The sequence below is a fragment of the Podarcis pityusensis genome (genome assembly GCF_964106645.2).
Source record: "Podarcis pityusensis genome assembly, chromosome: 9".
NCBI classification, from domain to species: Eukaryota; Metazoa; Chordata; class Lepidosauria; order Squamata; family Lacertidae; genus Podarcis; species Podarcis pityusensis.
The window spans coordinates 71,745,207-71,771,249 of record NC_138034.1 but is presented as its reverse complement, the minus strand read 5'-3'; the positions used below and the strand labels follow the sequence as shown (position 1 = coordinate 71,771,249).

At 47.2% G+C, this 26,043-nt stretch overlaps 1 protein-coding gene across 2 annotated transcripts in view; it reads right to left on the bottom strand.

The window, feature by feature from the left end:
* Positions 1-19,446, bottom strand: part of RNF24 (ring finger protein 24) — a 77,899-nt gene extending 58,453 nt beyond the window's left edge. Inside the window, exon 1 of one of the 2 annotated variants that reach the window (XM_081021280.1) lies at positions 19,297-19,446. The gene's annotated coding sequence lies outside the window, so the exon portion shown is untranslated. The remainder of the gene's footprint in view (positions 1-19,296) is intronic. The other variant, XM_081021278.1, reaches the window with a different exon arrangement.
* Positions 19,447-26,043: the final 6,597 nt, after the last annotated feature.

Here is a 26,043-nt window from a genome sequence, read left to right as displayed (position 1 = left end):
GGGATGGAGACGCTCCTTTAGAGGCTGTTTTAGGTACACCCAAATGCCTTAGGACCACAGGAAGCTGACAAGCCAAGCCATTGTCCCATCAGTTCTAACCCAAGTGCAACCAGGAGTAGCAAAAATGGCACCCCATCAGCCTCAGGCAGCATGGCCAACGGCCAGGGATGATGGGAGCTAGAGTCGACAACATCTAGAGCAGTGGTCCCAATTGGTGGACATAACCCACCCAGGGGGTCCCTCTACCATAAATATCAACATTTTCCAAAGTAGGGGGCCCATGGCTTGGCTTTTGAAAAGTGGGTGGTCTGCAGTACTTAGTTGGGAACCACTGACCTAGAGGATACTGGCCTACTCTGACTGTCAGCCGATCCCCACAGCCTTGGGACACAGGTGTTTGGCATCGCCTGCCAGAAGGATCAGGTAGCAGGAGATGCCAGGAACTGAACTCAGGACATGCCACCTGCAGAACGTGGAATGCACATTCCGCATGTACATTCCGCTAAGCCACAGTCCATCCTATTTTTAACAAAGGAAGCTGCTGTGCAGGATATTTTAGAGGCCGTAATGACCATTAGACATGACTGACCCAGTTTCCAACTCCACATTTAAGCATTAAGATACATGACTAGAGGCAAGCAGCCAAAGATTACGTTGCCTGTTTCTGAATCGATGCAAGATTTCCTCGCCTCCGCCAGTTCCTTCCCTGTATTTACTTCTCCCCCAGGTTTGTTAACATCCGTCTAAGTAGTACTATTCAGAAGTGCAGTATAGGCTCACAGTTAGTTGCTTCTTCATACACATTCCATGCAAATAGAAAGAGAGCCTGTCAGGGCTCTTTCTCCATGATGTGCTACTTGTCTGCATGCAATGTTTTTGCTTGTATGGCAGAGAAGTCCAACATGCAAGCTCCTAAGTGCAGCCTGAGCGGGTACAGCCCAAGCACAGGCTGGCCACCTCAGTGGCAACTAGGCTAAAGCCTCCTCTCATCTGCCCTTCTCTTCCTCAGAAGCTGATGCCTTGTCTCTCTTTGCTCTGCCCTCTTCATTCCTCTCCGTGTCCTGGGACACCAGGGGAGGGAAGCTGGTTGCAGCAGGAGGGGGAGAGTCCCTGGATTCATCTTCAGCAGCCTGACTCATCTCTGCCTCTTGACTCCCTGCCTCTCCAGCCTCTGCTTCTGTCTCTGTCTCTGGACTGCTGTCTGGCACAGCCTCTTCCTGCTCACTAAACCCTGTTGCCTCTTCCGACACCTTCTCTTCCCAGTCTGCTCCCTCTTCTTCCTCTGACCACTCATTGTCATCCCACCACCAATCCCCGGGCTCTGAGCCTTTTTCTGTTGGGGGTTCCCCACCACCACCATTGTTCTGCATCCAGCCAGTCCATAATAGTAGACCAGCCTCGTGCAACCTGTTGCCCTCCAGGTATTTTGGGACTGCAATTCTCACTAGCCCAAGCCAACAAAACTGTGCCTGCTATGGCTAGTGAGAGTTGCAGGCCCAAACATCAGGAAGCCACCAGGTTGGCCACAAGGCTGAAGCTAAGGAAACTTCTCTATACAGTTGTACCTTGGAAGTCGAACGGAATATTATAATAATAGTAATAATAATAATAATTTATTTATACCCCGCCCATCTGGCTGGGTTTCCCCAGCCACTCTGGGCAGCTTCCAAAAGAATATTAAAATACAATAATCTATTAAACATTAAAAGCTTCCCTAAACAGGGCTGCCTTCAGATGTCATTCGACTTCCAAAACGTTCGAAAACCAAATCGCGGCTTCTGATTGGCTGCAGGAAGCTCCTGCAGCCAATCAGAAGCTGTGGAAGCCCGTTGGGCGTTTAGGTTCCAAAAGAACGTTCGCAAACAGGAACAATCACTTCCAGGTTTGTGGCATTTGGGAGCCAAAACGTCTGAGTTCCAGGGTGTTGGGGATCCACGGTACGACTTTATCATGAACTGAATCTGCTGAACCCTGCAACTACATCCAAGGGAGGCCGGGCTCGCAGTTCTTTGAAAAGGAGGTGCCCGTGCCAGATGGCAAGTGGCATTTGAAATTGGAGGGAGTCCCATAAGCGGTTTGTGATAAGGGTTGGGCGTCTATCGCTCCAGAAAGGGGGGAATTGAGAGCCAAGACTGGGCACACCTGGAGGAAACTCCTTTGGAGGCTGGCCAATAAGCACAGGCACGGCTCAGCCATAAATAGAACAATGAATGGTTTTTATTATTATTATTATTATCACCATGGCTTAGAGTAGAAAGAATGGGAGGCAAGACAAAATGGAATTTACCAACGTCGGAGAGCAAGCTGCGAAATCTTGGAACCGGAAAAGGGTTTGTTGACACACTAGGCCTCAATGAAATGCGCAGCGGTTTCTAAAAGCTTTGCCAACAGATAATGCAGTCTTTATCACCCGCATAACTTATTATGTACATAAGAGCAGAAAAGAGAATTCAGTGCACTAGTTATGTGGAGAAGGCAGCTAGAGAATCGTGTCTTCCCCTTCTTCCATAAAACTGGAATGTCCAATGAAGCAAAATGTCAGAAGATTCAGGAGAGGCGAAAGAGAAAGCACTTCCTCCAAAAAGTGTGCAGAGACTCTCCAAAAACTTCACTCCCTCTCTCATAACACTAGGACTGGTGGAGATCCCATGAAGCTGAATGTTGGAAGATCTGGCACATAGAAAAGAAATGACTTATTCATACAGCCAAACTATGCTCACCAATTTCGTTACAGCAGTCACGAAATTAAAAGACGCCTGCTTCTTGGGAGGAAAGCAATGACAAACCTAGACAGCATCTTAAAAAGCAGAGACATCACCTTGCCAACAAAGCTATGGTTTTCCCAGTAGTGATGTATGGAAGTGAGAGCTGGACCATATAGAAGGCTGATCGCCGAAGAATTGATGCTTTTGAATTATGGTGCTCTTGAGAGTCCCATGGACTGCAAGAAGATCAAGCCTATCCATTCTGAAGGAAATCAGCCCTGAGTGCTCACTGGAAGGACAGATCCTGAAGCTGAGGCTCCAAGACTTTGGCCACCTCATGAGAAGAGAAGACTCCCTGGAAAAGACCCTGATGTTGGGAAAGATGGAGGGCACAAGGAGAAGGGGGCGACAGAGGACGAGATGGTTGGACAGTGTTCTCGAAGGTACCAGCATGAGTTTGACCAAACTGCGGGAGACAGTGGAAGACAGGAGTGCCTGGTGTGCTCTGGTCCATGGGGTCATGAAGAGTCAGACACGACTAAACGACTAAACAACAATGCTCACCAACCTAAAAAAGGTAAAGGGACCCCTGACCATTAGGCCCAGTCGTGGCTGACTTTGGGGTTGTGGCGCTCATCTCGCTTTATTGGCCGAGGGAGCCGGCGTACAGCTTCCGGGTCATGTGGCCAGCATGACTCAGCCACTTCTGGCAAACCAGAGCAACGCACGGAAACACCCTTTACCTTCCCGCTGGAGCGGTACCTATTTATCTATTTGCACTTTGACATGCTTTCGAACTGCTAGGTTAGCAGGAGCAGGAACCGAGCAACGGGAGCTCACCCCGTCGTGGGGATTCGAACATCCGACCTTCTGATCGGCAAGGCCTAGGCTCTGTGGTTTAACCCAAAGCACCACCCGCGTCCCACTCACCAACCTAGATGGCTTTAAAAGAGGGTTAGACATTCTGGGAAATGGCTTCGACTTTGGCCCATCAAACCAGTCCCATCTACTCAGGTAAGGGCATCCCAAAGTTTCAGAAATTGGGCTCTTTACCCAAGATCTCAAGGGCTGAACGTGCGGCATTGTGCCCAAGGTGTGCGCCAAGCCACCAACGACATCCCTCTGAGATGTTTCTGTTGTTAGCAGAGAGAGGCTGGGCAATTTCACGGCAGTTGGGCCATCTGCTTCCACGACTTACCTGGCAAAAAAAAACAGATGGGTCATCTATCCCAGATCCCAGCTGCGTGTTCCAAGCAGCAATCGCACCTGCTCCGTTGATATTTAATCTCTACTTGTAGGGATAATTAGAGGTGGATTTGCTCATGGTATTGAAAACCAAGGCAGCCACCCTCCTCGCCTTTGCAACCAAAGGGACCGTAGCTGGTTAGAGGGTGAGTTCCCAGATTGGATCCATCAAGGTTTCACTCACTCAAAGAAAAGTTTTGCAAACTCTTTTGAGTGAAGACATCTGCCAAAACCCCACATCCACCCTGGCGACACGACACCTATCTCAGTCCCCGGAGAGCATTGATGCAAGCCTGACTCTTGAACGCTGTTTGAGGAAGCTTAGGGGTTTTTTCTTGGATTTATTTCAGCTGATTCTGGCCAGGCGCAGAGATCCATTCTGTTGGATTCCTTGTCCCAAGGTGAACTGCCAAGGCTGATGCACATGTTATATAACCAGCGACCCACAGCCAAAGGCACTTCGAAGAATTGTTATTAATATAAACAAGAGAGCCTTGCTGCATCTTAAACACTAACCATTCTATTGTGGCGTAAGCTTTCACAGATATTATATTATATTATATATTGCTCTTCACATCGTAGAGATGCCTTCTTGTTCCCAGGCGCTGTTTCAGCAAAATCTCTCTCACACACACCCAGGGTCCCTTTGCATCTACTTGATCCTCTTCCTACTTGATTCCCCGACCACCAGCATCTCTGCCACTGTCCTCACTTTACAGCCACCAGCCCATCTTCCACTTCCAGGTCTTGCCCATTTCATTTGCGTCTGCTTTTAAGATTTCTGTGGCTGACACTGTTCCCTTTCATCTGGGATATTGGTGAACATTCCATGACATCACAGAAGCTCAAGCCAACACAGCAGCGCTTGGAGCCTAGGAAGCCGCCTTATACAAAGCCAGAACAATGGTCCGTGTAGCTCAGAGCAGGATCTCTCCCTGCCCTGCCTAGAGATGCTGGGATTTGAACCCAGGACTCTCATGCGTAGCTGAGACACAAGAGGCCAGAGTTTGAGTCTACTCTTTATAAGACAGGGATGGGGAACCTGTGACTCTCTAGGTCAGTGTTTCCGAAACTTGGGTCTTCAGCTGTTTTGGACTACAATTCCCATCATCCCTGACCACTGGTCCTGCTAGCTAGGGATGATGGGAGTCGTAGTCCAAAAATAGCTTGGATACCCAAATTTGGCCCTGCTCTAGTTGTTGGATTACCAACTCCCATCAGCCCTAGCCAGACAACTCAGCCAATGGGCAGGGATGATGGTAGCTGCAGTCCCAAAAGCATTTGCATGGCCACAGGATCCCTTTGCTGTAAACCAGTGGTTCTCCAAGAGTATGGCACTCCACACTGGTGGGTCAGGAGAGGATGGCAAGTGTGGCAGGAAGATTCAAGGACAATCAAAGAGACAGTTAAACATTTTAGTGTAGCATCAAAATAATATTTTTTTTATTTGCAGAATATGGGTAGATACCTTTTCAAAATGAGAGCAAGACCATCAAAGAATACCAAGGAAATTGAGAAAAGGGATTTTCAACTCTGACAAACATGAAAGATCAGAAATGTGCAGGTCTCAAATTAGACCTAGCCTAAGTCTAATTTGTCCTATATTGATCTAATTAGACCCAATACAGAGGTTACCTGGCAAAAGCAAGCTCACACCTCTCACTGTGTTTTCTATACATACCTAAGGTATGTATGCAAGAGGCTTATTTATAACTATATTTTGGGAATGATTCATGTTCTTTTTTTAGCTGTGTTGTTTTGTACTTTCTGGATGTCCCTTAATAAGTAATAATAATAATAATAATAATAATAATAATAATTTATTATTTATAGCCTGCCCATCCGGCTGGGTTTCCCCAGCCACTCTGGGCAACTTCCAAGAAAAGATTAAAAATACATTAAGACATCAGTCATTAGAAACTTCCCTAAACAGGACTGCCTTCAGGGCTGTCCCATGATCATATCATAAAGCAGTTCCCTGTTAGAAATCAAGCACGGCTAGGAGTTGCTTCTTTTTGTTTTCCGACGCATTTCTTATCCATAAAAACTTTGATGTGGTGCAAGCACATTTTGATTCTGAAAGTGTGGCCAAGGCTAAAGGCCAAGACTGAAAAGTCTGAGAACCAGGGCCTTAAGGCATTATGTAATTAGAAAAACGAACCTTTCAGATTAGCCAACGGCCAGGCTAAACCAGATATGTTTTTAAGTGCATGGTTTCTATTTATCAGTGCCTCATCTGTAGCTTGCAAAGCCCCAACCTTACATGCAGGGAGATTGGATGAACTAATCTGAGTCCATCTTTGTTTCCGCTCCTTGTTTCTGTCTTCTCGGTGCGTGTCTTAGTTTACGGAACAAATTGCAAGAGATCTGCAATTGCTTTGCTGACACTGTTACTCTTTATTGTACCGTTTAGATTGTTCAAAACTCAATAAAATAACATTTTTTAAATAAAAAAACCCCTCTCCCCTGAGGTTTATGCCATCATTGCCTTCCAAGATCTTTTTCAAGATTTTTGTGCACGATCTGCCAAGTAGCCGATTTTCTATAAACCACGCTCTCCTTCCTCTGTGCCGCTAAAGGGAAAGGGTTAACTTTTATATACAACAGTATAGCTTTTATAATAACAGCACCTGCCGCAGAATCTTTTTGTCAACAAAGAAGAGAGATAAAGTCGACCTGGTTCATTTGTGTGAATTTTATGATGTGCCTGCATTTAATATATCCCCAACAGGATACAATTTCCATTTACTGCTGTCAATACTTCGCCGACAGTGGAAAGCGGATCAATGGACTGCATGAATCAATGCGCCACTTCCCTTCCAACACGTACCTTTCGCACGGGATCCGCAGATGCTGAGGACAAGGAACAGCTGGAAGCACACCTGGAAAACTCCTCCAGCAAAAGGATTTCCATTCGAAAGGACCGGCAATGAGGCGGTTTTTGATCCCTGCATTTCACACTCCTCCGATCACGAGGAAGTTGCAAGGATAGCTTTGTACGTAAGCTGAGTCCATTTCCCACTGAGGAAAGAATACTGGAGAGATATGGTGTTTTCAGGATGCAGTCAAACCGCGGTTGTCAAACATAATCCGTTCCGGAAGCCCGTTCAGCGTCCGAAATGTTCAACAACCGAGGCATGGCTTCCGATTGGCTGCAGGAGCTTCCTGTCCTCAAACGGAAGCCGCGTTGGAGGTTCGGCTTCTGAAAAATGTTCAAAAACAGGAACACTTGCTTCCGGGTTTTTGGCATTCAAAGCGTTCCAAAACGGAAGTGTTTGGGAACCAAGGTTTGACTGTATGTGTTTATTTCCACTTGCACATGGCAGGACAGAGTCTCAAACTGAGTCATGCTCTCCCAAACTCGCATTCCCAGCACGTCTGCATTCCCATCTCAGAGACATCTATGCTGGCTTGGTCATGCACACAGAATGCAAGACGTCAGGATTCCCAAAGATATGTTTTATGGGGAGCTGGTTTCAGGCACCAACTCTGCGTTACAAAGATGCCTGACATGAAGTCTGGCAACGTCAACCCCTTGCAGACGACCGCCATGCCTGGAGGCAGATCGTCAGGTCATCCACGCACAGCAGTGACCAGAAGAGGAACAAGCACTCGGAGGAGCATAGAGAGAAGAAACATCACGGTGCATCTGTAGCAGCACAACCGGATGCCTTCTTCTGCCCCAGCTGCAACAAAACATGTCTCTCGGTCTCCGCAGCCACAGCAGGCGCTGCAAGTTCCAACCACTTGACTTCATCCCCAAAGGTAAAAAAACATATTAAGATTTGAAGAAATTGTGGGAAATGATTGTTGTTAAAAAAACCCCTGAAGTTATGATATTGAGATATACAGGATTTGATGGATGGTTTTAACGAAAGACTTTGTTCCGATATGTGAGATTGGATTCCAGGCCAAGACCAGCCAAGATGAAGAAGGTTTTAAAATTGGATTGTTAACTATATAAGGTTTTATGGATGTGCATAAACAAGTACCGTATTTTTCGCTCAATAAGACGTACCCGACCATAAGACGCACCTAGTTTTTGGAGGAGGAAAAAAAGAAAAAAAAATCTGAATCCCAGAAGCCAGAACAGCAATCCCTCTTGCTGCGCAATGATGCCTCTTGCTGTTCTGGCTTCAGCGATAGCTGCGCAGCCTGCATTCGCTCCATAAGATGCACACACATTTCCCCTTACTTTTTAGGAGTGAAAAAGTGTGTCCTATAGAGCGTAAAATATGGTATATTATAATGGAACCAAGAGGGGTAGTGGATGGAAGTCAACCAAAATTTATGGTTTAATTTGGTTATGATTTTTCTTCCTGTTTTTTTGGGGGGGGGGAATCTCTCTCTCTCTCTCTCTCTCTCTCTCTCTCTCTATTCACCTCCAAAGGCGCACTCCTCCATTGTCTCCCGAGACAGACGGATGTCAACAACAAGCTGAGCAGTGAAAAGCAGGTAAACGTACAGTGCTTACCTACTAAGGCGACACCATTTGCACAAACGCAACAGGAAACATCCACCTCCTTCCATCGGGGACCCTAATTTCCACATGGGCAGCCATGTTACTCCACTACAGGAAAAACAACAGAGATTCCCATAACACCCTTAAACATTGTTGGTCTCCAAACTCCCATCGGCCCCAGTCAGCATGGCCAGTGGTCAAGGATGGTGGGAGCTGCAGTCTGAACGATCTGAAAGGCACCACCCTTAAGCTGCGAGACAACAGTTTGTTGCCAGTGCTCACAAACTTTCCCTAAGGTCTGCGCACAAGCAGGTGGGGTCTTTGTGACTCCTAGCAGCCACAAGTCACCAATGTCTAACAATACAGTGGTACCTTGGTTCTCAAACGCCTTGGTACTCAAACAACTTGGAACCCAAACACTGCAAACCCGGAACTAAGTGTTCCGGTTTGCGAACTTTTTTTGGAAGCTGAATGTGCTCCGTTTTGAGTGTTGCGCTTCCGTTTTGAGTGCCGCACTTCCGTTTTGAATGTTACGCTGAGGTCTGTCTGTTTTTGCTATTTATTTTGCATTTTTGTTTTTGCAGCTCTCTCTTTTTGTTTTCGCGACTGTGTGGAAGAACCCAGTTCAGCTACTGACTGATTGATTGTGTGACTGCAGTACACTCTTTATAGCTTTCATTTTATGGATCAATGGTCTCGTTAGAGAGCAAAATTAGTTTTAAATTGCTGTTTTAACGGTTGTTTTTAGAAGTCTGGAACGGATTAATCCATTTTGTTGCATTACTTGCTATGGGAAGGCACGCCTTGGTTTTGGAACGCTTTGGTTTTGGAACGGACTTCCGGAACGGATTAAGTTCGAGAACCAAAGTACCACTCTACAAGAAACCTATCTAGCTATCAGACACTGAGAGATTGTAGGACTGGAGAGGGCTAAGGTCCTGCTTGCAAGAACAGGATGTCGGATTATATGGGGCACTGCCCCATCTGTGACCTCGCTGCTGGAAAGCAGGGAAAGATCACAGGGCCTGGTGTTACACCAGCGCACAGAAAATGTTAATCCGATCCGCTGATTTGCGCCTGAGCCACCAACATAATTCAAAACACACAAAGAATGTGGACAGAGCAAGGTGTCAAATGCGAGGCAAACCTTAGTCAACCTCACCCCGCCACTAAACCAAAGCATGACCTCTGCCGGTGTGAAATCAGAAATGTCTTATGACATCTCTTCGTAAGGGTTGTGACTGCGTGAGCAAGGAGAGGGTGCGGCAAAAGAAGCCATCTAAGCGCCAGTTCCAGAATTGATTCCAAAGTCCTGCAAGTAATCTGAGATACAAGGGAATGAATGGAAGTGATCATCAATGGAACAGTTACAGATAGGTAGCCGTGTTGGTCTGCCATAGTCAAAATAAAAAAATCCTTCCAGTAGCACCTTAGTTGGTCTTAAAGGTGCTACTGGAAGGATTTTTTTATTTTATCAATGGAACAGTACTTGAAAGAGTTACAGAAGCCACGTGGAGGAGCATTTTAAGAAAGCACTGCAGATAAATCAACACACAATGGCCACGTGTCAACTCTCCTGCCAGAACAGGTTTGGCAAAAGGAAGTAAAAACCAGGGAACCATCTGCTCCTCAGACCTCTCTCTTCCCTCTCCCATCATGTTTACAATTATATTACCTTATTAGTATCAATATGTTAATATTAGGCAGCTGCCTTCTCTGTTCTGTTCGATGCCTGCCAAAAACTTCTTCTTGTTGTTGTTTAAGAAATCTAAACATTATTTATGGACATTAAAAAAAATCTAATCATTTTATCTTCGTTTTGAAATTTTATTTTTACAATTTTATTTGTTTTTAAAGTCCACCTTCGCTGCTGTTTTAAATATCTGTTTCACAGCATTTTATGCAAACGGCTTGGAGGTATTTTGTCGGTTGAGCAGCAGGTGCATTTTGCCAAAAATGAAATTAATAATGCACGTGGGGAAGCTGCCATATAGGGAATCAAATGAGAGATCTGTCTAGTCCAGGACTGCCTGGAGTTTCTGCCTTGCAAGCAGAAGATCTCAGGTTCAATCCCCGTCATCTCTGGGTAGGGCTGGGAGAGAGACCACTTCCTGAAATCTTGCAGAGTCACTGACTTGATGGAAAGCACCTTTGTATGTGCCTAATGCCGGGCGAGAGGACCAGTTCTCAAGATGCGATGACAAACAGCAAGTGCAACTGCTTCCAATTGGAAAACTGTGCTTTCTTTAAGTACAGTGGTACTTTGGTTTAAGAACAGCTTAGTTTATGAACAACTTGGATGAAGAACGCTGCAAACCCGGAAGTAGGTATTTTGGTTTGTGAACTTTGTCTTGGAAGCAGAACATGTTTCGCTTCCTGTTGAGGGATAGATAGATAGATAGATAGATAATTTATTACGGTTGGAGACCAGCTTATCCTGTTGAGTGTGTTCCATTTGGAAATTGAGTCCCCTGCTGCTATGGGAAAGCACACCTTGGTTTAAGAACGCTTTGGTTAAAGAACGGACCTCTGGAACGGATTAAGTTCGTAAACCAAGGTACCTCTGTAGAAATCTCCGTGGCACCATGTCCGTTAAAGGCCATATCTGCTAAAAAACAAAACCATGGTTACTTGCATGCTGGCGTGTGTGCCAATTCCACTGCAATAGTAGAAAGAAGAAATTTCTTTGGCACTTTTGAGACGGTTAAAGCAGCGCTAGGAGAGATGACCAGTGGAGTTTGTGCCTACTCCAGCAAAGGATTGATGCCTTATGTGGAATCAGACCACTGGAGCAATCCAAGTTAGTTTTGTCTTCACTAACAGCCAGCAGCTCTGGGGTTTTATGTGAGATTGAACATTGGAATTTTCGCATGTTTCCTAGCACTCAGTTACAGTTCTTCCCCAGCACATCTCCTTGGAAGCAAGCCACATAGAGGCCAATGAAAATTACCATGTTTGTGGGCTAAGGTGCACAGCCTAAGATTTCCATAACCCAGGTGTGTTGGGGTTTGCACAGAGCTGAGCTGGTGTCCGAACACGCAATATATATCTCACTCACAGCAAAGGGGTATCAAATTCTTGTATACACAAAGGAAACAAGACACCAAACACCTCTTGCATTCCAAAACAAGGTCTCAGAGCACGTTTTATAACTTTGTTTTCAATGGTGCAAGGATGCTCGTAGCCTTAGTTAATCTTTAATACACGTTCGAACCAGTGATGCAAGTTGTCAAGGAATCCACTGGTACAACGGCAGGGAAGCCTTTGTTTCCTTCAGTCATGTCGCAGAAAAAGAGCAAGTCGTGATGGTCTTCACATCAAGCCTAAAGCAGCAATGGCATGGTCTGTGAGAGGGATGAGTGGAATGCTCTCAGCTCGAACTAGAATTAATTCCCAAGTGGCACAGGGGGAAGATGCCAGCGCCCATGTTCCAGGGAACCCTAATGAAGCATCAAAGCAATCTACAGTGGAACCTCTACTTACAACCATAATCTGTTCCGGAGGTCCGGTCATAACTAGAAACGTACATAGGTAGAGGTGCACTTTTCCATAGAAAGTAATGGAAAAGTGAATTGATGATGAAAAACACCTCCTAAAACAGCAATTTAACATGGATTTTACTGTCTAAAAAGACCATAGACCCATAAAATGAAGGCAAGAATCAATATAAAGGTAAAGGGACCCCTGACCAGTCGTGGACGACTCTGGGGTTGCGGCGCTCATCTCGCTTTACTGGCCGAGGGAGCCGGCATACAGCTTCTGGGTCATGTGGCCAGCATGACTAAGCCGCTTCTGGCGAACCAGAGCAGCGCACGGAAACGCCGTTTACCTTCCCGCCGGAGCGGTACCTATTTATCTACTTGTACTTTGAAGTGCTTTCGAACTGCTAGGTTGGCAGGAGCAGGGACCAAGCAACGGAAGTTCACCGCGGGGATTCAAACCGCCGACCTTCTGATCGGCAAGCCCTAGGCTCTGTGGTTTAGACCAGTGTTTCCCAAACTTGGGTCTTCAGCTGCTTTTGGACTACAACTCCCATCATCCCTAGCTAGCAAGACTAGTGGTCAGGGATGATGGGAATTGTAGTCCAAAAACCGCTGGCGACCCAAGTTTGGGAAACACTGGTTTAGACCACAGCGCCACCCGTGTCCCTATAATCAATGTACTGTACTATAAAATAAATAAGACAGTATTGTAGATGAAAAAAATTAACTTTTTCTTCTTCTTACATGCACTGAGGGTGGGTGGGCTTACCTGGCTACAAGCTGGGGGAGGGGCAAGGGTCAGTAAATAGCTGATTCACTTCAGCCAGGGTCACTTTTTTCCTTGCCAGGCCAGGTTCTTCTCTGGACTTCCTCAGGTTAGTTCCTCGGCGGGTTTGGGGCTGCAGTGTGCTCTGCTGTGCCTCTTGTAGGCGGCACCTCTTCCACAGCTTCGGGGGTGGGATGGGGGCCCTCGCCCTGGCAGCAGAGGCCCCAGTGCTGCCCCGAAGCACCTACTGAAGGTCATAACTGGAATCGTAGAATCAATCATAGAATCACAGAATCATAGAGTTGGAAGAGACCACAAGGGCCATCGAGTCCAACCCCCTGCCAAGCAGGAGACACCATCAGAGCACTCCTGACATATGGTTGTCAAGCCTCTGCTTAAAGACCTCCAAAGAAGGAGACTCCACCACACTCCTTGGCAGCAAATTCCACTGTCAAACAGCTCTTACTGTCAGGAAGTTCTTCCTAATGTTTAGGTGGAATCTTCTCTCTTGTAGTTTGGATCCATTGCTCCGTGTCCGCTTCTCCGGAGCAGCAGAAAACAACCTTTCTCCCTCCTCTATGTGACATCCTTTTATATATTTGAACATGGCTATCATACTTATCGTACGTAAGTAGAGCCGTACGTAAGTCGAGGTTCCACTGTATCCTGCTCCACGTCTCTTTGCGTTACTTCCGGAAGACTCTACTTGCAGCCTGGATGTCCTCAGCAGCATAGCATTAAGAAGAAGAAGAAGAGAAGAAGAAGAGTTTGGATTTGATATCCCGCCTTTCACTCCCCTTCAGGAGTCTCAAAGCGGCTAACATTCTCCTTTCCCTTCCTCCCCCACAACAAACACTCTGTGAGGTGAGTGGGGCTGAGAGACTTCAGAGAAGTGTGACTGGCCCAAGGTCACCCAGCAGCTGCATGTGGAGGAGCGGAGACGCGAACCCGGTTCCCCAGATTACGAGACTACCGCTCTTAACCACTACACCACACTGGCTCTCATAGGATATACATTGCATTCTGCAAAACTGGGGTGCATGGGAACTGAAATCTCCCATGGCTCCCTGAAGGTCCAAAGGGCCAAGATGCTGTGCTGAATCCTTTAGGACAGTGGGTGGGGAACCTGTAGAATTCCAGATGTTGTTGCACTACAGCTCCCATTATCCCTTATCACCAACCACGCTGATGGGAGCTACAATACAGCAACATCTGGAGGACCACAGGTTCCCCTCCCCACCACTCCTTAGGGGACAGAATGGAGGCTACCTATTTCTTCTATATGCTAGTACAAAGTATACTAATGCAAAGCGTGTGTATTGAGGGTATAGTGTTAGAAACTCAGATATGTAAGCTAGGTGCCCAATGGCTCCTTAAACCCGGGTTACAGTCGCCAAAACGGAATGTCCACTTGCCATTCTTGGGCCAGGCGGCTCAGAAGTCGTGTTTTTCAATATGATTTTTTGGTTCCTGAAATTCATTCTGATTGTGCAGATAAAATATCACGGACAGAATTCTACTGGGTGTGCTGCTACTGCGTGAAAATGATCAAGATCCAAGGATCCCCAGGCATGCGCCTCCAGATGGTGGAGCAGGCACCTTCACTTGGTTGCAAATGGGCGATAGTCTGGTGCAAAATGCGCCTGGCGAATTTCGAACGCTGGTTGGGGGTGAATAGTTGTAGCCCCTTGCAACTCTGGACCTCCAATCTGGAATCTAACCCATCTTTACAGTACACGCTGCAGGTCGGGGGGGGGGGATGTATTTATGTCTGAATGGCTCCTCTAGTCACATTCACAGCATGCCAGGTAGAAGGCTAGGCTAGAACGCTTCTCCCTGACACTTAGTTTTCTATGTGCAGGGAATATATATGTATTTTAATGGAGCAGAATGCTCCCACACTTCTGCAGCTTGAAGTGGTACAGTCCAGGAACACTTCTGCCATGTGATCATCTGTTTGTGTAGAATATAGCAGCTGAAATTAAACTCGTGTCCAGCAATCAGACGGCTGAAAGGGAAGGCAAGCTCGGCTTTCCTAGCCTTCAACTCCAAGGGAGGATTCCCTGCAAACAAACATTCCTAATTTATTAGCCATCGTCATGCAGATTGCAGCGTGCCAAGAGCAGAAGAGGACCAGGACAGAGCATGTCAGCTGTTCTGTCTGGCAGGGAAATAAATGCAAGCTGGAGAGACATTGGACGTGCAACTACAGCCGTAGGGACAGAGCTGCACAAATGTGACCTGGAAGAATATCCCTTTGCAAGGCCAGATATGGATACCAAGCATCGCTTGAGCAGTGGCTGGGCTGCTGGATCTTAGGCAAATAACCAAAGTGGTATCTGCAGTGAAAAGCCATGCACAACTCCAGACAGGGGTTTTGTACACAATCACTGCTGCATTCCCCCAACCCACATGCTTTGCCACCTGCCATGCGGACGGCACATTGGCACAAAGAAAGTCATTTGGATGTTCTTACAAAGCGCACAGGTCGAAAAGACAACCCAACGGAGCAATTAATGTTCCAATTACAGAGAAAAGGTCTCGCTCCTGATTCTGTCGTGTTGTGGGAGCATGAGCCCCATTTGGAAGACTGGCAGATCTTCCACCCCGGTTGTTCTATGCTAAGGGTCAGAGTGAATCATAGATTTGGAAGGGACCCTGAGGGTCATCTAGTCCAACCCCCTTGCAACGCAGGAATAAGCAGCTGACCCATACGGGGATCGGACCTGCAACCTTGGCATTATCAGCAGCACGCTCTAACCAACCTATCCAGGCTCTCTAATCTGGCAGAACTTAAAATGCAAGCTGTTCCTCCCATTTGTCTTGAGACATTCCAGTATTTTGCTGCACTGATGTGGTCTTCTGGTTCCCAATGCAAATATTAAGCAAATAAAAACGTAAAGGTAAGGGACCCCTGACAGTAAAGTCCAGTCGCAGATGACTCTGGGGTTGCGGTGCTCATCTTGCTTTACAGGCCAAGGGAGCTGGCGTTTGTCTGCAGAGAGTTTTTCCAGGTCATGTGGCCAGCATGACTAAACCGCTTCTGGCGAAACCAGAGCAGCACACGGAAACACCATTTACCTTCCTGCTGGAGTGGTACCTATTTATCTACTTGCACTTTTGGGGGGGTGCTTTCGAACTGCTAGGTTGGCAGGAGTGGGGACCGAGCAACGGGAGCTCACCCCGTTGCGGGGATTCGAACCGCCGACCTTCTGATCGGCAAGCCCAAGAGGCTCAGTAGTTTAGACCACAGCGCCACCCGTGTCGGTTTAAATCCATTTGTAGATCCAAGCACACAGAACTGTTTGCTTCTCTACCTTTTTCAATAATCCAAGTTTCCTTTAGATCAGAACAACCATGTTGGCGATAATGTCTAACACCTGTAGAGTGTTTTCAAGGTGTTCAATGGATTTCACATGCATCATCTAGTTGTAATGCGACATCATCCCTGTCAGGTAAGCTAGCATTCTTTATTTATATGACTACTTGTAAACCACCTTCCACCTTTGAGTCACAAAAATTTTGCGTGTACAAAAATATTGTTTCCCATTTTCCAGGTGGGGGGACTGAGGCAGAGAGAGCACGGTTCTCTTAAGACCACCAAGTGAGTTCATGGCAGAGAAGAGAGAAATATCAGCTCAGCCTCTTAACCTCTAGGCCACACCAGCTCTCCAGAACCTCTCAGTTCCACAGAAGTCTACCATAAAAACATCCAACGATTCACACGGACCCTTATAAAAACAAAAAAACCACCCCAGAGTGTGGCTGGTGTTTGAAAATTAACTCACCGCTCTGTTAAAACAGCTACACATCTACTCCACATACTATGTATTAATGTTTAATTTCACCAAAACATCTAGTCTCAAATTAACACCATGTGGCTACATGCAGAGAAGACAGCTATCATCAAAGAGGAAAGGAAGAGAGGTCTCAGACGGTAACACTGAGAATTTTTTGCACAACTCCCCCAGAGAAAACCACAAGCCTATTTTGTTGTTGTTAGAATGACGTTATTTCTTAAAAAGCTGGAAATTTTCAGCAATGTACACCTACTGGACTTCGAGAGAGCGGAACAGAACTTGCAGAAGAAGTGCAGAGGTACACAGGCAACTTAGCAAAAAGGAGGAATCTGTGGGAATCGCAGACACCCAAAATCAAGGATAATAAGACAGTAGGAAGCGCATTCTGCATTTTGAAGGAGTCCTGCAAGCAAGCAGAGCCACTAAGCCAGCTTTCCGTGTTGCTAAGCACGTTGCAGGCACGATCAGGAACTACAGATGAAAAAGGGAAGGCCAGAGAAGAAGCAATATGCAAACGAAATGCATTGCCAAAGTTTCTTTAGAAATACACACACACACACACACACACACACACACACACACACACAGGAAATCTTTGGCATCTCCTCTGATATTTGCAAAAGGGAGTGGCGGAGGCCAGCATCAGGGGGCCAGAGAACTCCATTGGCTCCTCAAGCTATCAAAACCAGCTGCTCTGCAAACACCCCGGGGTAAATTTCCACACTCTTACGCTTTGCCTCTCTAACGTTGGCTGCGCCCTGCAGATGTTGATGGGGGGGGCTCCGATTCCCCTTTAACCATGCAAACATCTGGAGAGCACCACTTTGGCAATCTCTGCGTTCTGGTGCTCCCCCCCCCCCCCAGTCCCCACAACCTAAGCTCTGTGCTTTCAGACTCTCTCCTACTCAGCGTTAGGAATTTCCTGTGCTTTGCTGGCTCACTCTATAATCAAAGGCTATTTTGCAAAGGAGGGGAGTCGCTGAGAACTGCTGCAACTTCCTCTCCAGACATATAAAAGACACTCTTATAATCTTGTCTGATCTGCCTTTAAACAAGCCAGGGAATTTGCCCTCCTGTCAACTTTTGAAAGACGGGAGGCTGGATGGTTCGCATTTAAAAGAGGAGCTGGACCAGCTTAAAGCGCACGCACATCCACAGATATCTGGGCCTGCGCTCAGCACAGAGGAAGAGTCATCCAGGACCCAGAGGGGGAAATCCATGCAGCCACTCAGTGGGCATAACCCAGTTCAATACAGACTAGCAGAGAGACTGGGCATTGCAACCTGGCGAGGCGAGCCAAACGAAACAGCAACAACGGAATTAGAAACTGGGGCAGTGCCTTGGGGACCTGGCCTTTCCCCCACAGCCAAGGTGAGTAGAACGGATCCAGCCCTTTCGGGACGCACATTAATATATATATATATATATATATACCACCGCGACACTGCCAAGATGTGTTGGCATCTCCCCTGAGGGATACCACATTATTTCCAAACGCACCTGCCCACGCTTTCTCGGCTCCACAGAACAACACCCCACAGCAGCCTCGAACTGCGGCGCACGTGTCAAATAACCCCTTAGGGAACGACACACCCCACACACCCCACAACCTGACTGGAAAGGAACCCACGGGACGGCCAGTTCCCAGGAACAAGCCAGACATCATCCGGAGAACGCCAGCATCACATGCTTCCACAGAAGGGATGGCACTACACGTCCTGTGAGGAAGGGCTGTCCCGTTTCTGGACGGCCCCATAGAAAACACCTTCTTGGCTCCAAGGGGATGGCAAGCCCCACAGCTGCTCTGGGGGCAATATGCCTCCTCAGCCCCACAGAAGCCCCATACAGACTCCAAGTCTAGCTAGGTTCCCCCCCCCCACCTTAGCCCCATACAGAGAATGAAAAGGGCACAGTTTCAGGGAGCATATGAGATCACGGCCCCCTATCCCACCCCCCAAGTTCCAGATACCCCCCACCAAATGTCTTCCCTACATCTCACAGCCCCACAGATGAGACAAGATTCCTTCCCCAGGGCTCTACAGCGCCCCCTTGGCAAGAGCCGTATGCACTACCCCGTCGCATCTTCTCACAGCCCTATAGACGGGACCCCCAACCGCAGCCCAAGACCCAGCTACCCCCTCCTCATCGCCCCCAGGGAAGGCCATCTTCACAGAGACCCCTGGCCCATCTCAGCCCCCATAAGAAGACAGAGAGCAGGGAGCGTGCAGAGAGGACCACACAGCACTCTGGAGAAAGGCCGCCCCACTCGGACGCCCCACAGAGACCCACAAGGACAGATCACTCGCCTCTCTCCCATCCAGTGGCTGGAGCCAAAGGCATCCCAGACGGACGCTCTTTTCCTTGGGGAACTGGGGGCAAAGAGGGAAGAGAGAAAGGACAGGCGGGTGGCCCCCCACCTCCTCCCTTCCTAGTCTCTCCCCACACCCCAAACCCCCCATAGATGCTGCCACTGGGAAGGGGAAAGACAGCGCAGACAGCAACCCCTTTCCCAACGCGCATCTCTCCTCTCTTTGTTGTAAGTCACAGACAGGACTGCCCTCTCTCTGTGCAGCCAAGCAGGCAGGCAGGGGCAAAGAGAAACACCTCAGAGCACCCCCCCCAAAATTTTATTTTTTTATTGCACGAGATACTGAAAGCTGCAAAACCCCATTTTTTTGCACGGAAGGCTGGAGACCTTAAGGGAAAATACCCAGACACCTCATTTTTGCATGGCAGGCTGGAAACGACCCCGACCCACACACCCCACCCCAGCCTGAACGGAGAAAAGGGGTGAGTTTTCTGGGGGGTCAATGCACACGCAGGACTAGCTACTCACCCAGAGGAGATGCTGCTGCCTGCGCGCCGGCGGAAGAGTCTGCTCTGCTCCGAACGTTGGCAGCCGCTTCACAGGCACAGGCGCCGCTCAATGCCAGGCGGGATGGAAGGCAGGCACACAACAGCGGGAAAGGGACCCGGATGCTGGAACACTCCGCCCCGCACGCGTCTCCCTTCACCCCCCCCGCCCCGCCCCGTTTCTCAGGCCCCGCCCACAGGCTTTGCCCGTCGAAGGGCAAGGAAAAAGCGCCCCGTGGCGCGGCTTCCCGCTCCGTAGTACGCAGGCGCAATTTTGCTGCCTTTTTTTTAGCTGGCTTCACATAGGGAGACAGTGGGAACTCTAATATAATAATATAATATAATATAATATAATATAATATAATATAATATAATATAATATAATATAATATAATATAATATAATATAATATAATATAATATAATATAATATAATATAATATAATATAATATAATATAATATAATATAATATAAATGTTGTGCTATTCTTAATCACAGCCAATATAATATAATTTTAATAAATAATCATCAAGAACAAAATAAATGCAGTTATTAAGAATAGCATAAAACAATGCAAACAGCAAATTATTAGTCTCGCAGTGGTGCAGCAATAAAACTGCTAGCACATTTGCAAAGATAAGTCAGGGTCTGGAGGGGTTTCCCACACCCTCCAACAATTCTCTGATGAAACTAGGGACTAGTGTCCTAACGCCTCTTGGCTGCCTGGATGGGGGACGATGAAAGGTGTGTGAGTCTCAGATGCCTCTGACAAAAGTCAGAAACATTTCCATTTTTACATGGGTGGAGCAAGACATGCACCCATCACTATTGCCTCTGCTCTTTTTTTCTTTTTCTTTTTTGGGAAATCATTTTTATTTGATTTTTCCAATACAAAGTTTTAAAAATCCAAATATATATCCATATACAGTGGTACCTCAGGTTCAGAACTTAATGCTTCCCTGAGGTCCGATCTTAACCTGAAACTGTTCTTAACCTGAAGCACCACTTTAGCTAATGGGGCCTCCTGCTGCCGCCGCACCGCCGGAGCATGATTTCTGTTCTCATTCTGAAGCAAAGTTCTTAACCCGAGGTACTATTTCTGGGTTAGCAGAGTCTGTAACCTGAAGCGCCTGTCACCTGAAGCATCTGTAACCTGAGGTACCACTGTACAGAGATTTCTCCAAATCCCAGGACTTCCCCTCCCCCTCCATAGAGTCCCATTTTAAACATTTTAAACTGCATCTTCCTCCAAACTCTAACTTTTGTATCAATCCATATTGTCCATGGTAATTGTTATACGACAAGTGGAATCAGAATCCTGCCAATGTTTCCATTTGCTTACAATGGTCTCTTCGATAACTCATACGTTTTCCCCATTCTTTTGTAAAGTTTTTTTCCTCTTGGTTCCTGAGTTTTCCAGTAAGCTTTGCCATTTCGGCGTAGTCCATCAGCTTGGTTTGCCATTCCTCTCTGGTAGGGACCTTGTCTTCTTTCCATCTCTGGGATAGTAGCATCCAGGTGGCTGTTGTTCCGTGCATAAAAAGTCTTTTCTGATCCTTTGGGATGTCAGTACCTGTAATTCCTAATAAAAAAGCTTCTTTTTTAAAAAACAAAAGTTATTTTAAACACTTTTTTTCAATTCATTATATATCATCTCCCAGAAAGCTTACAGGTCCACCACATATGATAAAAGGTACCTTCTTTGTCCTTAAATTTCCAGCAGATATTTGCACTTGTCCTATCGCCTCTGCTCCTGCTCACCTCTGGCGTCTGGCCCTCAGAAGTGTACCAGTGGGGGAATGCGGCCCGTGGACTGCCTTGCCAGAGTGGTGAATGCTCTGGTTATCTCCCGCTTGGACTACTGCAATGCGCTCTGTGTGTGGCTACCTACCTTTGAAGGTGACCCAGAAAGTACAACTAATCCAGAATGCGGCAGCTAGACTGGTGACTGGGGGCAGCCGCTGAGACCACATAACACTGGTCTTGAAAGACCTACATTGGCTCCCAGTACGTTTCCGAGCACAATTCAAAGAGTTGGTGCTGGCATTTAAAGCCCTAAACGGCCTTGGTCCGGTATATCTGAAGGAGTGTCTCCACCCCCATCGTCCAGCCCGGACACTGAGGTCCAGTGTCGAGGGCCTTCTGACGGTTCCCTCACTGTGAGAAGCCAAGTTACAGGGAACCAGGTGGAGGGCCTTCTCGGTAGTGGCACCCACCCTGTGGAACGCCCTCTCACCAGATGTCAAAGAGAAAAACAACTACCAGACTTTCAGACGACATCTGAAGGCAGCCCTGTTTAGGAAAGCTTTTAATGTTTGATGCATTACTGTATTTTAATATTGTGTTGGAAGCTGCCCAGAATGGCTGGGGGAACCTCTCTGCAAATGGCGGGTGCCCGTCATTTTCCTTGCCCCAGATATTTCAGGATGATGATGTAGCAGAGTGTCAGGAGCAGGAGTCAGAAACAGGTCAGCAGTAAATCAACCGGTGTCAGTGAAACTAACTCTTTATTCAAGGAAACATGATTGACTCAGGAGGTGCAGGAACTTGTCCCGGTAGATCTTGCAGTTGTGGGGACTGAAGGTCCCCAGCTTCCTACAGTTGGCTACGTAAGTCTCCTCATCCCCCGGGTCCTTCCCAAGGAGGGTTGCCATCTTTGTTTTGGCTAAATGTGGGGCGGGGTGGTTGGGGGGCATTCAAAGCAATCCATTGCAATCTATTGCAGCCTAACAGGTTGGCCCCTCTGGAATTTGTCACACACACAAATCTGTAAATCTGTCTGTGCTTGGCTACCCAGAGCTTAAATACATGGCCTTTCATGCGCCCTTTCAAACACATGCATAGGGAATCCCTAACTTGGCAGAGAGAGAGGGAGAAGACCTGAAATACAGGACAATCCTGTGTTATACAGGTGGCAACCCTATTCCCAAGCACCTGAGACTTTGCTGACGTGCCTTGCCTTTGCACTGCCCTCTTCATGCCTCTTCTGGTCCTGGGAGACCAGTGGGGAGGGGAGCGGGTTGCAGCAGGAGGGGGAGACTCCCTGGCCTCTTCAGAAGCCTGACTCATCTCTGCCTCTTGACCAACCTCCTCTCCAGCCTCTGATTCTGAACCGCTCTCTGCCATAGCCTCTTCCTGCTCACCAAACCCTGTTCCCTCCTCAGCTTCTGATGCCTCCTCCTCCTCCCATTCTTCTCCCTCTTCTCCCTCTGACCACACATTGTTGTCCCACCACCAATCCCTGGGCTCTGAGCCTTCTTCCCCTGGGGGTTCCCTTGGGGGTTCCCCAGCTGCTGCCTCCCACCATTCCTTTGTGTCCAGCCAGACCATGGCACAGAGTGATGTTTTGGAAGGCAAGGGGGGTTGTGGCTGCCAGGAGATGGCCTCCTGTGGAGGGGACTTCCCCTGAATTTCCCCCCAAAAAACCTGGCGAGGAATTTTGCTGCTGCTTTCATGCTCCCAGATCCAAGCCGAAAGTTCTGCAGCAAATGTCACTTCAAGATATTTGCTCTCTGGACTCCTGGCTTTACGCATCGTGACGTGCGTTGGCTTCCAGAGGTAGTTCAAGGTAGCCTGGCTTGTGTGAGCGAATAGCGTTGCATCACAGGCTTGAACTCTATGCCTGCCAACTCCCATGATTTATGCAAGCCATTGCATAATGGCGGAAGCCCATGCCTGCTCTTCAAAACAAACCTTTCTAGTCAACTTCTGCAACACCCGGGGGCTGGATCCAGGGTTCTGGAGGTCAAAGGCAGTGATTCATTGGGTAGAGCTTTGGGGAATGAAGAACTAAATGAAGAACATCTCTGGAAACACGCAAAAGGTAAGCCCAGTTCCACAATTGGTGGAAATGTTTCCTTTTTTTTATTTATACTTTTCAAGTTTATACATTTCATTAGTTTTACAATCAATTTAACATTTCAAAATTTGACTTGCATCCCCCTCTTTCTACGGTTCCTTAAATTTGTTTTTAATATCTTCTGCATATCCAAATTGAATTATTTTGCTCATTTATTCATCTTCTTTAAATATATACTCTTATAGAACTGCAGATTATTACAATAATCCTGCCAATGTTTCTATCTGTTTATAATTCATCTGTAAATATTCAATAAACCATTTCCATTCGTCTATAAAAAGTTTGTTACAGTATCTTGATTTCTTATTCTTATTCTTTCTTATTCTTTCTGCATCTTCCATAAGTTTTTGTATCCATTCTTCCTTTGCTGGGACTTCTGCTTCTTTCCACTTTGGGGCAAGTAGCATTCTTGCTGCTCTAGCAGCGTACATAAATAAATTTCTATACAATTTGGGTAGTTCTGTCCCTATAATTTCAATCTCCCTTTAGCGAAGAGGTGGGGAAGCTTATTTTTTGTTGAGGGTTACATGTCTTAAGGGGTGACCTGCAGTGGGTGGGGCCACAGCCAGCAGTGGGTGGGGCTAGAGCCAAGAATGGGCGGGGTAAGCTGCTGGATGAGGAAGCGATTGTAGAGGGCTTCCCCTCATCTTCCATTGCTCTATATTTTCCAGCAGTCCTTACATTCACCCTTTCTTCTCTCTTGTTTGCTCCCAGTTCTGCATGAAACTCAGTTGAGGGCCACAGGGAGTCCACATCTGCTTTAGGACATGTGAGCAGGTGCTCTTGGTGACATAAGGAGTGAGACAAGCTATGTACAATACACAAATACATAAAATACATGTGCAACACTGGATTTATATAACTGAGTGGATATTGGCCCTCTGCCAATCCAGGAAACCCACTACAGTCATACCTTGGAAGTCGAACAGAATCTGTTCCGGAAGTCCGTTCGACTTCCAAAGCGTTCGAAAACGAAAGTGCGGCTTCTGATTGGCTGCAGGAAGCTCCTGCAGCCAACTGGAAACCGTAAAAACCCTGCTGGACGTTCGGCTTCCTAAAGGACGTTTGAAAACCGGAACAGTCACTTCCTGGTTTCAATCTTTCGGGAGCCAAAACGTTCAAGAACTAGGCTGTTTGAAAACCAAGGTACGACTGTACTACAGTGGTACCTCGGGTTACATACGCTTCAGGTTACATTTAATTCAGGTTACAGACCCCGCTAACCCAGAAATAGTACCTCGGGTTAAGAACTTTGCTTCAGGATGAGAACAGAAATCGCGCGGTGGCAGCGGGAGGCCCCATTAGCTAAAGTGGTGCTTCAGGTTAAGAACAGTTTCAGGTTAAGAACGGACCTCCGGAACGAATTAAGTACTTAACCAGAGGTACCACTGTATAGTATTCCTGTTAGGAATATTGAGAGCTGTTCGGCAGTGGAACAGATTCCCTTAGGAAGCAGTGGATTCGCCTTCTTTGGAGGTTATTAAGCAGAGGTTGGAGGACCAACTGTCAAGGATGCTTCAGTTGAGATTCCTGCATTGCAGGGGGTTGGAATAGATGACCTTTGGGGGTCCCTTCCAACTCTGCAATTCTATGATTCTACGAGGGGCACCAGCAAGTGAGTTTAAAAACAAACACATCCCCAGCTCTAGCCTGGGACTTTCTTCATGCAAAGCAATTGCTGTACCTCTGAGTTATGGCTCTAGCTGCCACTGCAAGGAACGCAGAAAAAATATGGCCCATCCCTGTTCTCAGACATCATTTGTCAGGGATACGGGCAGCAGTTCCCACCGCTGTCACAGATCCAGTGTAGCATTCTGCTGCCAAAAGTTTTGCAAGCCCTTCTTAGAGGTGTGCAAAATCAGCACCTGGGCTTGCTGTGTAATTCTCAGCCTTTCAGCCACCATCATTTTAATCTGGGATGACGGGAAAGCCCTCCATGCCAGGAAAATAAAACCCCGTGCATTGTTGTGTAATAAGCAACTGGGAGAGCTCGCAAATTCTCCCTGAGATTTTGTCACAGGTAAGCTGACGGCACTTGGCCTAAGCCCAGGGAATCAGCAGGATTTCGGAGAGCGCCGTTCCTAAGGGTTCAGCTTAACTGGTCTCTGTGAACGACGCAAGAAGCTTTCCCTCTTATTGCTGTATTTTGGAAACGGGGCTTTTCTGGCCGGAGGGACGTGTGAGCGATATGAGACAGGGCCAAACAGCCAGGCAGCCTGGTCCTAATGAGAACCTTATTACTCCTGTGGGAATCCCCTGCCCAGAAAGGAGAGGGGTTTTCCCAAAGGCTATTTTCATGAACAGTCGTCTGTGGTCAATTCCAGCAGTAGCTCGGCTCTGGATGCTTCCCAACGTGGCTGGTTTAGAGTGGGGAGGTAGAAACCTCTTTTTTAGCCTAGGGGCCACATTCTCTCCTAGGCCAACTTCCAGGGGCCACATCCCAGTGGTGGGCAGAATCAGGAGCAAAAGTGGGCAGAGCAAGAAATGTTAATTTAATCACACACCCCTCTCTGCTGTCAGGAGAGAGCTGGCAGTAAATCACCTTGTGCAAGTTGGGGTTAACGCTTTGTGAGCAAAAATGTGATCTGCACAGACTTGCTGGAGTGTCAGGCCCAGTGCTTTTTTTCTAGAAAAAGGGTGCAGGAACTCTGCCCTGTCTCTCCTGCAAGCCGGAGAGGCAGGACTGTTAAGTTGTGGGTGATCATATCAGACGACACAGCGATTCTTCAAACAGCTCTTGTTTATTCACAGGCCAGAACAGAACTGAACTGAAGGGTTATATAGAGCTCCAGTACAATGTAACTGTAACAATTTTCTAAAACTATCCAATCACTGAACGTCACATTCGATCCCTTATTTGCATAACTATCT